Here is a 12,138-nt window from a genome sequence, read left to right as displayed (position 1 = left end):
TCGTCACTGTAAGTCATTTGAAATTTCATCATTGGAATTGGATGATCGGCTAGGAAATCTGCAACAGCTTGCCCTTTAACCGCCTTTGCTGGAGTGTAGATGATTTCATATTGATTGAGAAAAACGCCCACTTAGCCAAACACCCTATCAAGACTGATTTTGACATAAAGTACCTCACCGGGTCAGCTCGTGCAATTACATCAACCATGAACGCTTGCATGTAGTGCCTTAACTTTTGAATAGCAAAGACAAGTGCAAGACACCTCTTTTCTATGGGCATGTAGTTCAGTTAGGGACCAGTAAGAGTTCGGCTTAGATAATAGAGTGCTTGCCCTTTATGTGACTCATTCTCTTGCGCTAACAGGGCTCTAATTGGTCTCTCTTGAGCCGCAATGTACAATATGAGTCGTTTGCCTGGAATAGGAGCTCCTAATAGTGGTGAACTCGATAGGTACTTCTTTATGCTTTCAAATGCATTGTGACAAGGTTTATCCAAACAAATGGAACATCTTTTTTCATAAGGCGACTGAATGGCTGACACCTCCCTGCTAAGTTTGAGATGAATCGCCGAATAAACGCGAGACGCCCTTGTAAACTTTTCAACTCACGTAAATTTCTTGGCTCGATCATATCTCAGATGGCTTTAATCTTAGTCTGGTATACTTCGATGCCTCGATGTTTAACGATGAAACCAAGAAATTTACCTGACGTGACGCCGAAAGCACACTTCAAAGGGTTCATCTTGAGTTGGTACTTCCGCAATATGTTAAACACCATTCTCAAGTCTTTCAAGTGATCTTCTCTTCTTTTTGACTTGATCACCAGGTCATCAACATAGCACTCGACATTCTTGTGAAGCATGTCACCAAAGATCTTTTGCATTGCATGTTGATAGGTCGCACCTGCATTCTTGAGGCCAAATGGCATCACGTTGTAACAGTAAATTCCTTTTGGAGTGCAGAAGGCTGTGAGTTCTTCGTTCTCTGGTAACATTCTTATTTGATTGTATCCAGATGAACCATCCATGAAAGATAAGGCTTCATGATCTGTGGTTGCATCGACCATGAGCTCATTTATGGGCAATGGAAAGTCATCCTTCGAGCAAGCCTCGTTTAAGTCTCGGAAGTCAACACAAATACGAATTTGTTCAGTGATTTTCTTCTTCACCGGAACAATGTTCGCAATCCATGTCGGTTATTTCACCTCCCTAATAAATCTAGCGGCAATCAACTTGTCGACTTCGGCTTTGATTTGACTTCGGAGCTCCGGACTGAAGCGATGTTGAGTTTGTTTGATTGGACGCATTCTAGGTTTGACTGCAAGGTGATGGACCGTAACGTTTGGATCGAGGCCTGGCATCTCCTTATACGTCCAAGCAAAGACATCTTTATACTCAAGTAACAACTGATGGTATGATTCTTCTTCCCTAGGATTCAAAAGTGCACTAATGAAGATAGGTCTTGGGTCTTCATTTGTGCCCAAGTTGGGCTTTTTTAATTCATCAACAGTCGCTTGGCCCCCATCTTCTAATGCAGCAGGAGCATTATGAACCTCATCCTCAAAAGGTTCCTCTTCATCGAGCTCTTTAATCGTAACGTGATGAACATCTAGAATCTCTGCTTCTTCATCGTCACTTTGAGTTGTATGAACAGCTAGAATCTCAAAGTTTTCCGAGTTTGTATGATTGTTCGTCATTTCACTTTGAGTTGGTCACCTGAAATTACGTCTAATGTTGAGTGACATTTCATACATGACGGGATTAGGCTCCGAATTTCATTATCTTCCGTTGAATCAATACGAACTCCACTTTCCAACTCTCGCTGGCTTTTCTCTTCGACAGACTTGCTTAGGGCTCTGAGTCTTTCTAGCGCCGATCTGTGTGGAGCTGGTTGGATTCTCCTTTGAGTCTTATGTCTAGATATCCTTTTGAACACAGAAGGTCGTGATGTCGATTCTTTGATACGGCTTAAAATCGAGATTCGCTGGGTAGGCTTGGCTAAACGTTCGAACATTGAAGGGCTCTTAACAGCCTTTGGTTCTTCTTCCTTCTCAACCGCTTCGACACTAATGTGTTGAACTTCTGCCTTCTTTTCTTTTCTTTTAGCAGAGATCTTGACAAAGTGGTGCGACATGAGTAAAACCTAGGCCTGCTCTAGCTAAGTCAATTGTGTAACCTTGCTCCTTCAACTTCTTTTGGGTTTCGCTGAGGCCATGCGTCCTTTCTCCCGTGACATTTGGATGAAGCTCTCCCAACAAAAAAGATAAGCCAAAGTCTTAACTTGCCTTTGACATGAGCTTATAAGCATTAGGGTCAAAACCTTCTTTAGTTCTTTTGACAGGAAGATATTCACTAAAGATTTCGACACATCTGAATTGCTCAACTTGGGTAAAGGCATGGTTGTAGACTCCTTCAAGAACTTCATGTCACTTTCCCCTAACTTCCTTGGTTTCACTTCTTCTCCAAATGGGGATTGTCCTCCTTCCTCTAGGATGACGAGACATAACGAAGAACATGAATAGATACCTTCTGTGAATCTATTGGTGGTGATCCCATTTGTCCAAAGGCAGTGCTTTTTGACTTGTTATTGCCATTCTCTTCAGCGGAAAAGCAATTTGACTACTCATCTTTTCTTGGTATGGCCTTGTTGATGTCCTGATGCGATTCCCACTTGTTGATGAGAGAAGCGATCTGTGAGTCCTTCTCTTCGACCATCTTCGTCAATTTTGTGACCGCTTCACTCATATGGGCCAACTGTTCTTCAATAGACATTGCTCTCATCACCATGACCTGCATGGCCATAGAATAAGACTCACCTATGGACGCCGAGGCTATCTTCTTCTGTTGGTCGTCAGGTGGGGATCCATGATATGAGCCTGTGCTCATGTCGCGTCAAACAGGTGAGAGTGAACGTTTTCTTGAATTCTTCGAGCGAAAAACTCATTTCTTCGTTCCGAGAGTTTTTCTCATCTGCTCGGGAGGTATTCTTCTTTGCCCCTAAGGAGGCCAGATTGATAACTGGTTCACGCCTTCAGTTCATATCTTTTGCCTTGGCTTGAGTGAGTATGGAAGTGACATGTGGAGTTGCGGATATCGCCTTGGCCTTGTTCCGGGTGACGACCCCAGCAGAATCTCCGCTTGAGAAGGAGGCACTCATGCTTTTCCCTTTCACTGCAAGAATGGTTTGAATCTTCTTAGAGGCCATCGTTTTTGGCCTATTGGTTGATTTTGGAACTGGAAAAAGAGATGAGAGGCAGAGATAGTCCCACTGGGCGTGCCAAATTTGTAAACACGAATTTCCTGCGACAAATGAGACAAGAACACGTGTATAAAATAATATTTGTATTTATGAAATTTAGGGTTACAATCTCTGTATTGAATCCTCTGATTTGATCTCCAAAGTGTATAAAGAAAATTTGTGTTTGATACAAGGGTCGTAGAGACTTGATCTTGATCAAACGGGTAGCACAGGGCTTGTTTGGTGTTTGGATTTTTCTAGGGTGGAGGAACCAGCACGTTTTTGTTATGCTTGGTGGCTCTTCCAAAGTGAGGTGAAGAATGCAGAGAGTTTTGTGTTTCTTCTGAATGCTTGGTCTGTCTAAGCTCCCTTTTTCCCTTGAGGCCTCCTATTTATAGGCTCCTACAGGATGCTTGACCTAAATAACTTTCCCTCTTTAAAACCTTACTTTGTGGAATTCTGATTTGATTTAAAATCAATTCCCAAAAAATCTGGCGATTTAACCAAATTATCTTTGATTGATTAACTTGATTAATATTTGATTTAAATCAAAGTCAATTACAGAAGATTCTTTCCTTTAATTTTGTCTTCACTTTGAACCGTTTGATGCACTCCGTCGGATGTCGACACGTGTCACTTTTGACAGCTAATCCGATTTTGGTGAGTTATACGCCACATGGGCGAATTATGGGGTCCACAATTCAATCCACCGAACCCTAATTATTTTCTTATCCAATGAAATTTATTGCATCAAAATTTTTTTGTCTACAATAGGTATCAACTTATCTAACTCACAACTGCGTGGTCCATATTATTTAGCAAAATAAAAATAAAAAGATGAAAAAGAAGAAACTTTAGTGCGAAGACAAAAGCCTGAACTAAGAGAGAGAAAGATAGCATCTTTGAATTCAACAGGTATGCATTCATGCACCACATGTACCAAAAAAAATCATACGTACACATCACTCTCTACAAATCTAGAAGCCTTTTAGGCGTGTATAAGGCTTTTAGTCAGCATACGTTTTAAATTATGTTGGATTGTTACTTCAATCACTCGTGTTGACAAAAAACAATCTAATTGGTGTCCAAATTCACCATTGGATTTTATGTTCATATAGAGATGTAAGAATTTTACGATGCTAGGTAACATGAGAGGAGAATAGTTATATCATCACTCCATTTAAAATTTATCGCATGTTATATTATATGTATTTAGAGCATTTTCATTTATGCTCCCTATTTTTTTAGTCAAAATTTATATAAGTTCAGTAAAACGAAGCTAATTGTATATAGTTAAATACATGGACATTATTTTGGTTAAAAAAGTTAATCACAATTTAATATGTATAAAAATACTAAAAGGAGTAAACCATTGCTATAGGACTGTTCTTGCTCTGCATAGGGCAAACACGATACTTGAGAAGACATCAATTTCAATTCCAAAGACTTAATTATGTCCAGTCCTAGTCGCAGCAGGGGCAGGTGGGATGGGATAGTCATGGTATATGGTCCTAACAGCAACGGGCCACATGGATGTGCAAGTACTACGAGAAAAGGGCTTAACGTGTATGGCCAGTTTTTATTTATCTGAAAGATGGAATTTCAAAACAACTAAGCAACATGCCGAGGAGAAGTACAAACCCCACAAAACAAGAGGGCGCAAACGTACGACAAAGCATAACAACACTGCTACTAGAAAGATGACAACTAAAGAAGACGTAGTCTCAGGGACAAAACAAAGGGACATTTTGGAAAAAGCAAAAGGAGAGAAAAAAATTTTAAAAGAAGCAAAATGACAAACTGTCTTATTTATTTTTAGATTTCTAAGAATCCAATACATTTGCATGCTTTGATTTGAAAGTTGAGTGATTTTTTTGTCTTTTTGAAAACTTTGGCTTTTTCCAAAGTGAAAATTTTTTATGTCTAAAACCTAAAAACCTCAAAAACAAACACGTCAAGAAGTCCTCTCACAGCAGCTACCATTAGTCATTCCTTGGAACCGGTGGCATGGAAACCATCCTTGTCTAGAAGAGAAATGCTAGTAACCTTCTCTCTAACCTTCTTCTTGGACTTTCTCCTTCACGCTTGATGTGTCATTCTCTTTACACTTAAAACAATGTCATTAATATGTTATACAAGCTAACTTTTGTTTTCCAAGTTTACCCTTATTAAATGTATTCAATTTATCCAAAAACATTTCACAACTTTCTTACCGTCTTTTTAATTTTTTCTAATGTCAATTATTTTTTAAAGAACATATCCTTTTTTCAAAAAAGAGGAAATGTCTGTTTTTAACACAAAGGACTTTTTTCTAATTTTTTCTATCTAAACCCTTTGTGTTTTTTTTTTAAAGGGACATTTTCTCTTAAAAGCAGATATGTTCTTTTAAAAAAATAATTAGGCGTTTAAATTTTTTTTTAAATAAGATGGTAAGAAAGTTGTGAAATGTTTTTGGACAGATTGAATACATTTAATAAGGGTAAACTTGGAAAATAAAAGTTAACTTGAATAATATATTAATGACATTGTTTTAAGTGTAAGGAGAATGACACATGTTCAGTAAAGAAGGGAGAAGGTCCAGAGGAGAAGGTTAAAGAGAAGGTTACTAGCATTCCGCTGTCTAGAATATGCATTAGAGAGGATGGGGTCGGTTGAGCCATATGTGTATGGCCAGTTTCTTCATTAGTTTCTAAACCTAATGTGGCTGATTTATATATGGTGCTGTAAACAGCAAATAATTAAAAAAGAATAAATATAAGAAACATTTTTTATAAATATTGAAAGTACAATAAGAGAGACAAAAAAATAGAAGATGGAAAATAAGAATATTTACGAATTATGGAAATGGAATCATACACATAAATCAACTGTCAATCTAGAAGCCTTTCATAATCACTCATATTCGTGTATAATTATAATATATCATTAAATATATATTTTTTAATTTGATTTAATATGGGTATAATTATAAAATTATACAAACTTTATTTTCCATTCCTACTCAAAGCAAACATGGGAAATGAAATAAATTGATATCTCCCAATTACTTTCCCAACATTACCAAACGTGGGAAAGAAATCTTCAATTTCCCATTCCGTAGGAAATAACATGGGAAATGATTTCCCCTCAAATTCATTCCGTGAATCAAACAGATAGTAAGTATTTTACAAAGGGGCTATTTTAGCCAATCTTGCTTAAATTTAGTACAAATTTTTGTTTATAAATTTAAATATATGGACATATTTTGTACAAAGAGTTAATCAAGTTTTGGTATGTATAGTACCTGGAAGAGCCACTCTCCCACTTTTCTAAACTTCGTTGAAGAATACAAGTCATACATTAGAAACTTGACTAAAATAAATACAATATATAATAAGTGGCGTACTCTTAATAATACCAAAGCCTTTTGTGAAAAAAAAAAAAAACCCCACACTTATTATTAGACTTTGTAAGTAGTTAAGTTAGGGACAATATTTGTGTTGTTAATAGTGGGTCGCTGATTCGTCTATCTTTATCTATATATTACTTTTTATCTATATACTACTTTTTAGAAATACACTAATAAGAAGCTTGTTAATTTAAGTATATGGGCCCCCTTCAAAAAGTCATTACATGAAAAACTGAAAAGTATTTAACTTTAATAGAAAAGTTTTGAATATTTATGTATTTTTCAAACTGATATTTATATTTTTGCATCTCCAATCTTACAATTCTAGCAACGTGCACGCTGACTAATACCTGTATAGATCCTGTAAGCAGAAGTGTTTCTGCTACACAGACAAACACGAGACTTGGAAAGACATCAATTTCAAATACAGAGTCTTTGATTCTAGAAAGTGGCGCATATGAATTTCCACAAGCACCAACCGACAAGAATCAATTAGGTTAGGACGCAATATGTTTGATGTGTCCCAGCGAGAAAAAAACGATGCATGTGCTTTATGATTCAGGAAAGCCTGCGCCTGAAAATTTAGACCACCTACTAAATAAGCTGATGGCGTTGAACTGAGTAAAATCATAAATGATGTTGCAAAAGGAAGCTTCCCAATGAGATTGTTCCATGCCCAGTTAGGTCAGTCGAATAATAATACAGTGCATTTGTTCTTTTACATTTGAGTTTGATTCTATTCTTTCGTAAATTAGAATAATTTAGAATACACTGTATAAAAAAATAAAAAATTATTCAATGACCAACCATGGAATTTATCAAGTTAATTTCTTCATCCAAGACTTGAGACTTCGACACCTGTGAACAACAAATATTATAAAATAAAAATAAAAATTATTATCCCCGAAATATTCACGTCCTTAAGCTAAAGCTACCGTTCATATTTCTTGTGCGCATTTTTTTCCTTAGGATAAAATGCATATAACCACAAATCACTATAGAAAGCTTAAGCCTAAAGCTACTGTTCATATTTCTTGTGTCCTTTTATTATCTTAATAAAAATTTCTTAGGAGAAAGTGCCTATAACCACTATAAATAGTAGCATGTAAAAGCTTCATTTTGCAAAGCCATCAGTTTTCTCTCAAAGCAAGTGATAGTAAAATTAAAATTTCGCATAATCCCAGTCTTAGTGAAATGGGCTCCCAATCACCTCCTAAGCTTCCTACCATCAATTTTTCCATTGAAGACTTGAAGCCTAGCTCAAGTTCTTGGCTGTCCACCTCCAAACAAGTCCGGTATGCACTCGAAGAATACGGCTGTTTCGTGGCGTTTTATGATAAAGTTTCTGCAGAACTTCTAGACAAAATCTTTGGCCAGACCAAAGATCTGTTTGAGGTTCCAATTGAAAACAAAATAAAGAACACAAGTGAGGAACCATATCGTGGGTATATTGGGCCAAACCCTCTCATGCCTCTCTATGAAGGCTTGGCCATCGACAATGTCACGTCCCCAAGAAACTCATAAATTCAGACAGCTTATGTGGCCCGATGGCAAGAACAACTTCTGGTAATTCCCCTTTTTATACTATTAAATGTTAAAGGGTAATATTCTCTTGTCATACTTATATTCTATAGGGCTAACGACAAAACACATCCTGATGTTTGGGGTCATTCTCAATATGGGCTCCCGGCTTTCAATTTCTTTAATTTACACCCTATGGTTTTCATCAAATATGATCAATTTAAGCCTTCCGTGCCGGATTCTTACTCGAAATTGGTTTAAATTTACACTCCAACATATACATTTGTCTGACAACTTAAATCTCAAAATATCGTTACTCATTTATCAAAATCCTTAAATTTTTTATAACACGTACTTAATTTATATTTGTTTTGGACAGTGAGATCATAGATTCATTTGCCGAGTTATTAGCAGGCTTGGAGCACACAGTGGAACAAATGCTGTTTGAAAGCTTTGAGGCAGCAAAGCAGTACGAGTCTGTTGCTAGCTACAACAGTCAACTTCTTAGGTTCCTCAAATATAATACACGAAAGGAAACTGATGCCACCTTAAGGTTTGCGAGCCATACAGACAAGAACTTTGCCACCATTGTTGTTCAGCATGATGTTGGTGGGTTGGAGGTCCAAACAAAGGAAGGTGATTGGATTAGCATTGAGTCGGCACCTTCACAGTTCTTGTTCATGGCCGGTGATGGATTGCAGGTGGGTCCCATACATATATGTATTCGTGCTTGTTGATAAATATACAAGGGCAATTTTCTAAACCTTAAACAAAATTTTGCTCATCATACCACGGTATAATATTTTCTTTTTGGACTTGGTTTAATTAGGTATGGAGTAATGACAGAATAAAGGCTTGCCACCATCGAGTGAAGGATTGTGGTGACAAGATAAGATACTCACTTGGGATGTTTACATTCAACAATGGGGTGTTGCAAGTACCGCAAGAACTAGTGGATGACAGCCACCCACTGCTCTATAACCCATTTGATAGTCGAGGGTTTGTAAGGTTTTATACATCGGCTGAGGCCAAAAAGCGAAGTCTCCTATCAAGGCCTATTGCGGTGTTGGACTTGAAAATTAGCAAATTCTGCAGTTTAAAGTTGTGGTATGGTGAAATAAAAGTATGTGGAATTTGGAGGTTTCTTCCTTTTCAAGGAGAATACTCCAAGGGTAATGCTGTAGTCATATGCCTAAGCAATTCAACTTTGAGAATTATTGTATGATAAACTGCTCTTGCCAGAAAAAATTGTTGCTTGCGCATGACAAGGAAAGTGAAGTTTGTTGGAATTCGTGTAGCACAAAGGTAGCACAAACAAGCAAGAGAACACAACAAACAAAACAATCAATCACACAACATACAATTTATGAGGTTGTTTGGGCGTGGTCTACAATCCCAAGTCAAGTCAAGTCTTCAAGAAGCCTAGCCAAATAAAGACATTGTTATTTATAATATAAATAGGCTTATTATCACAAAACATCCTTAAGGTTTACGAAATTATCAGATTGCATGCTTAATGTTTTTTTGTGTCATTCGTGGTTCTGAAGGTTAGTATGTGCGATCACAAATGGTCCCTGCCGTTAGGTTCCGTCAAAAACTCCGTTAGTTTGCTGACGTGACATGTATATATATATATCCCAAAATATCCTTGAGGTTCACACACCTATCACAAATGATCCATAAGAGTTTTTTTCATTTTTTCATTTAAAATTCATAAAATTTTAGTTTTCTTTTTAAAATTATTTATAAATGAAAAAACCATTTATAGAAGGATGACTATTTATTAACCATAAACCCTTAATTTTTTCATTTTTAAATTTTATGAATTCTAAATTATTTTTTAAAAACTCCATTAGTTTGTTGATGTGGCATATATATGGAGCCCACATCTACAATAATATAGTGTCAAATGTATTTAAAATATAATATATATTTTTAAATAATTTAAAATTCATAAAATTTAAAAAGAAAACCAAAATTTTATGAATTTTAAAAATTAAAAAATTTCACAGGACTATTTGTAATAGGTGGGTGAACCTCAAGGATGTTTTGTGATATATATATGCCACGTTAGCAAACCAACGGAGTTTTTGACGGAACCTAACGGCATGAACCATTTGTGATCACACATACTAACCTTGAAGACCACGAATGACAAAAAAAACACATTAAGGATGCAATTTGATATTTTCGTAAATCTTAAGGACGTTTTGTGATAATAAGCCATATAAATAATTAAATAATAAATTGAATCACAAAATCCACAAACTTGGTTTGGGGTCAGCCAAGGGATTCAAAGGGATGTAGGTTTCTCGCTAGCCACCTTGTGGAGAAAAGCAGCCAAGTTCTTTGGTCTTCTCGAATTTTTACATTTTAGTTAAGAATCGAGGTCTTCTGCAAGAAATGACGCATAAATAAATGACAAAGAGATAAGAGTGGAATAAAGAAAGAGGTGAAGATTGAGGTTGAGGTAGAAGAAGCCATTGTTGAACGCCACCTTTGATATGTTGTGGTTGGGACACAACCCATCTTTTGGGTACTAAAATTACACAAATTTTGTGGCTGAATTAGAATGGCATGGCAGCTGAAGCTTTTGAAAGAGTGAGAGGAGTTTTGTGAGAGTCCGTTTTTCTTAAATGATGATTAAACAAAAATAATTGTTATATATATATATATATATATATTACGTAATAAATATGTATTTGATTCTATTACATATATCCTATTCTATTTTATATATATATATGTATTATATATATATATATACTTGGGTAAAAAGGTACATAAACCACCAAATGGTAGCCAACCTATCCTTTATACATATAAGTTATATTGTATTTGAATTAAGATTAAGTAGCAAGTAAAGTTGAAGTAGCCTTTTACTACTAGTTGGCATCAGTTTAACATAAGGTGGCAAGTTAGTTTTCATTTTATTGACACCTGCATCCACATGCAAGTATTAAAACATTAGATAGATTAGAAATTCTTCCTTGGAGAATAAGTAGGCAAGTTGTTTAAACTTATCCATAGTTGTTGCCAATTCTCAACACTAGTGAAAACCGACATTCTCTAAGTATAAATAGGCCCCTCTATTGTTGTTGAAAACACTAGATTACAACCTTGTGTAATCTTAGAGGTTGCACATAGGAAGGGAGAGAAAAAGAAAGAGATAGTGGTTATAATATTCTTGGACGAGTTAGTGGTCCAAGCTTGTGTTTTCTTAACTTGGAGCTAGCTTTGGAAACGAGGTAGGGATTTCTTGGGGGCCTTTACGGGGATTGATCTAATTAAATTTTGTGAGCTCTATATTATGTGTGATATTATAATTTGATGGATGTTCTTGATATTGGGTGTTTACGTGTTATTAATTATTTAATTAATGTTGGCATGATGATTATATGTACATTGGTGATATTTAAATGATTACATTGTTTTTATGAGATAGGTGAATAGAAGAACTATATCCATATCATGTCATGGAAATTATTTGGAGTTCTTGGATTGAGAAAATAATGGTGGAAAAGAGGGTAATGGATGTAGTCTTTTGTGTAGTTGAGTCTAACTCTTGGTAGGTACCAGGTCTCAGGGATCCCACAAAGTGCACATGGTTTTATTGGGTGATTCGAGACTGGCGACAGAGAGTTAGACAAGATGACTAATAAAAGGGGAATTACAGGATGATTGAGATGGGTGTTAGTTCATATAAATGGGCATTCGGGACCAAGTGATATAAGCATAGTATGGGACGTGCAAGTCTGCTTGTCCAATTATATGAATTAAAGGGAATAGATGAAGAGCATTCATTCATGAATTATGATTAATAATAACGTGATATTTTGGTTGTGTGATTGCATGTCACTTAATTTAGTTATATCAATCTACTGTGGTAAGGTCTCATGTCCCTACTGAGCTGTGGTTGCTCACCCCTTACCCTGTTTAATTTTTCAGAGGAATTAGTGGGCAAGAAAAGGAATAAACCAGTTGAGGCTGAAT

At 36.1% G+C, this 12,138-nt stretch overlaps 1 pseudogene across 1 annotated transcript; it reads left to right on the top strand.

Annotated features, from left to right (window-relative positions):
• Positions 1-7,736: 7,736 nt before the first annotated feature.
• On the top strand, positions 7,737-9,434 carry LOC107880753 (deoxypodophyllotoxin synthase-like; annotated as a pseudogene). Its single transcript, XR_016124921.1, has 3 exons — positions 7,737-8,190; positions 8,525-8,846; positions 8,975-9,434. The product of XR_016124921.1 is annotated as a deoxypodophyllotoxin synthase-like (transcript).
• Positions 9,435-12,138: the final 2,704 nt, after the last annotated feature.

This window comes from Prunus mume, linkage group LG3 (genome assembly GCF_029339155.1).
Source record: "Prunus mume cultivar Tortuosa linkage group LG3, ASM2933915v1, whole genome shotgun sequence".
In the NCBI taxonomy this organism is placed as follows: Eukaryota; Viridiplantae; Streptophyta; class Magnoliopsida; order Rosales; family Rosaceae; genus Prunus; species Prunus mume.
The sequence above is the reverse complement of the archived record's forward strand: the minus strand, read 5'-3'. Positions and strand labels throughout refer to the sequence as shown.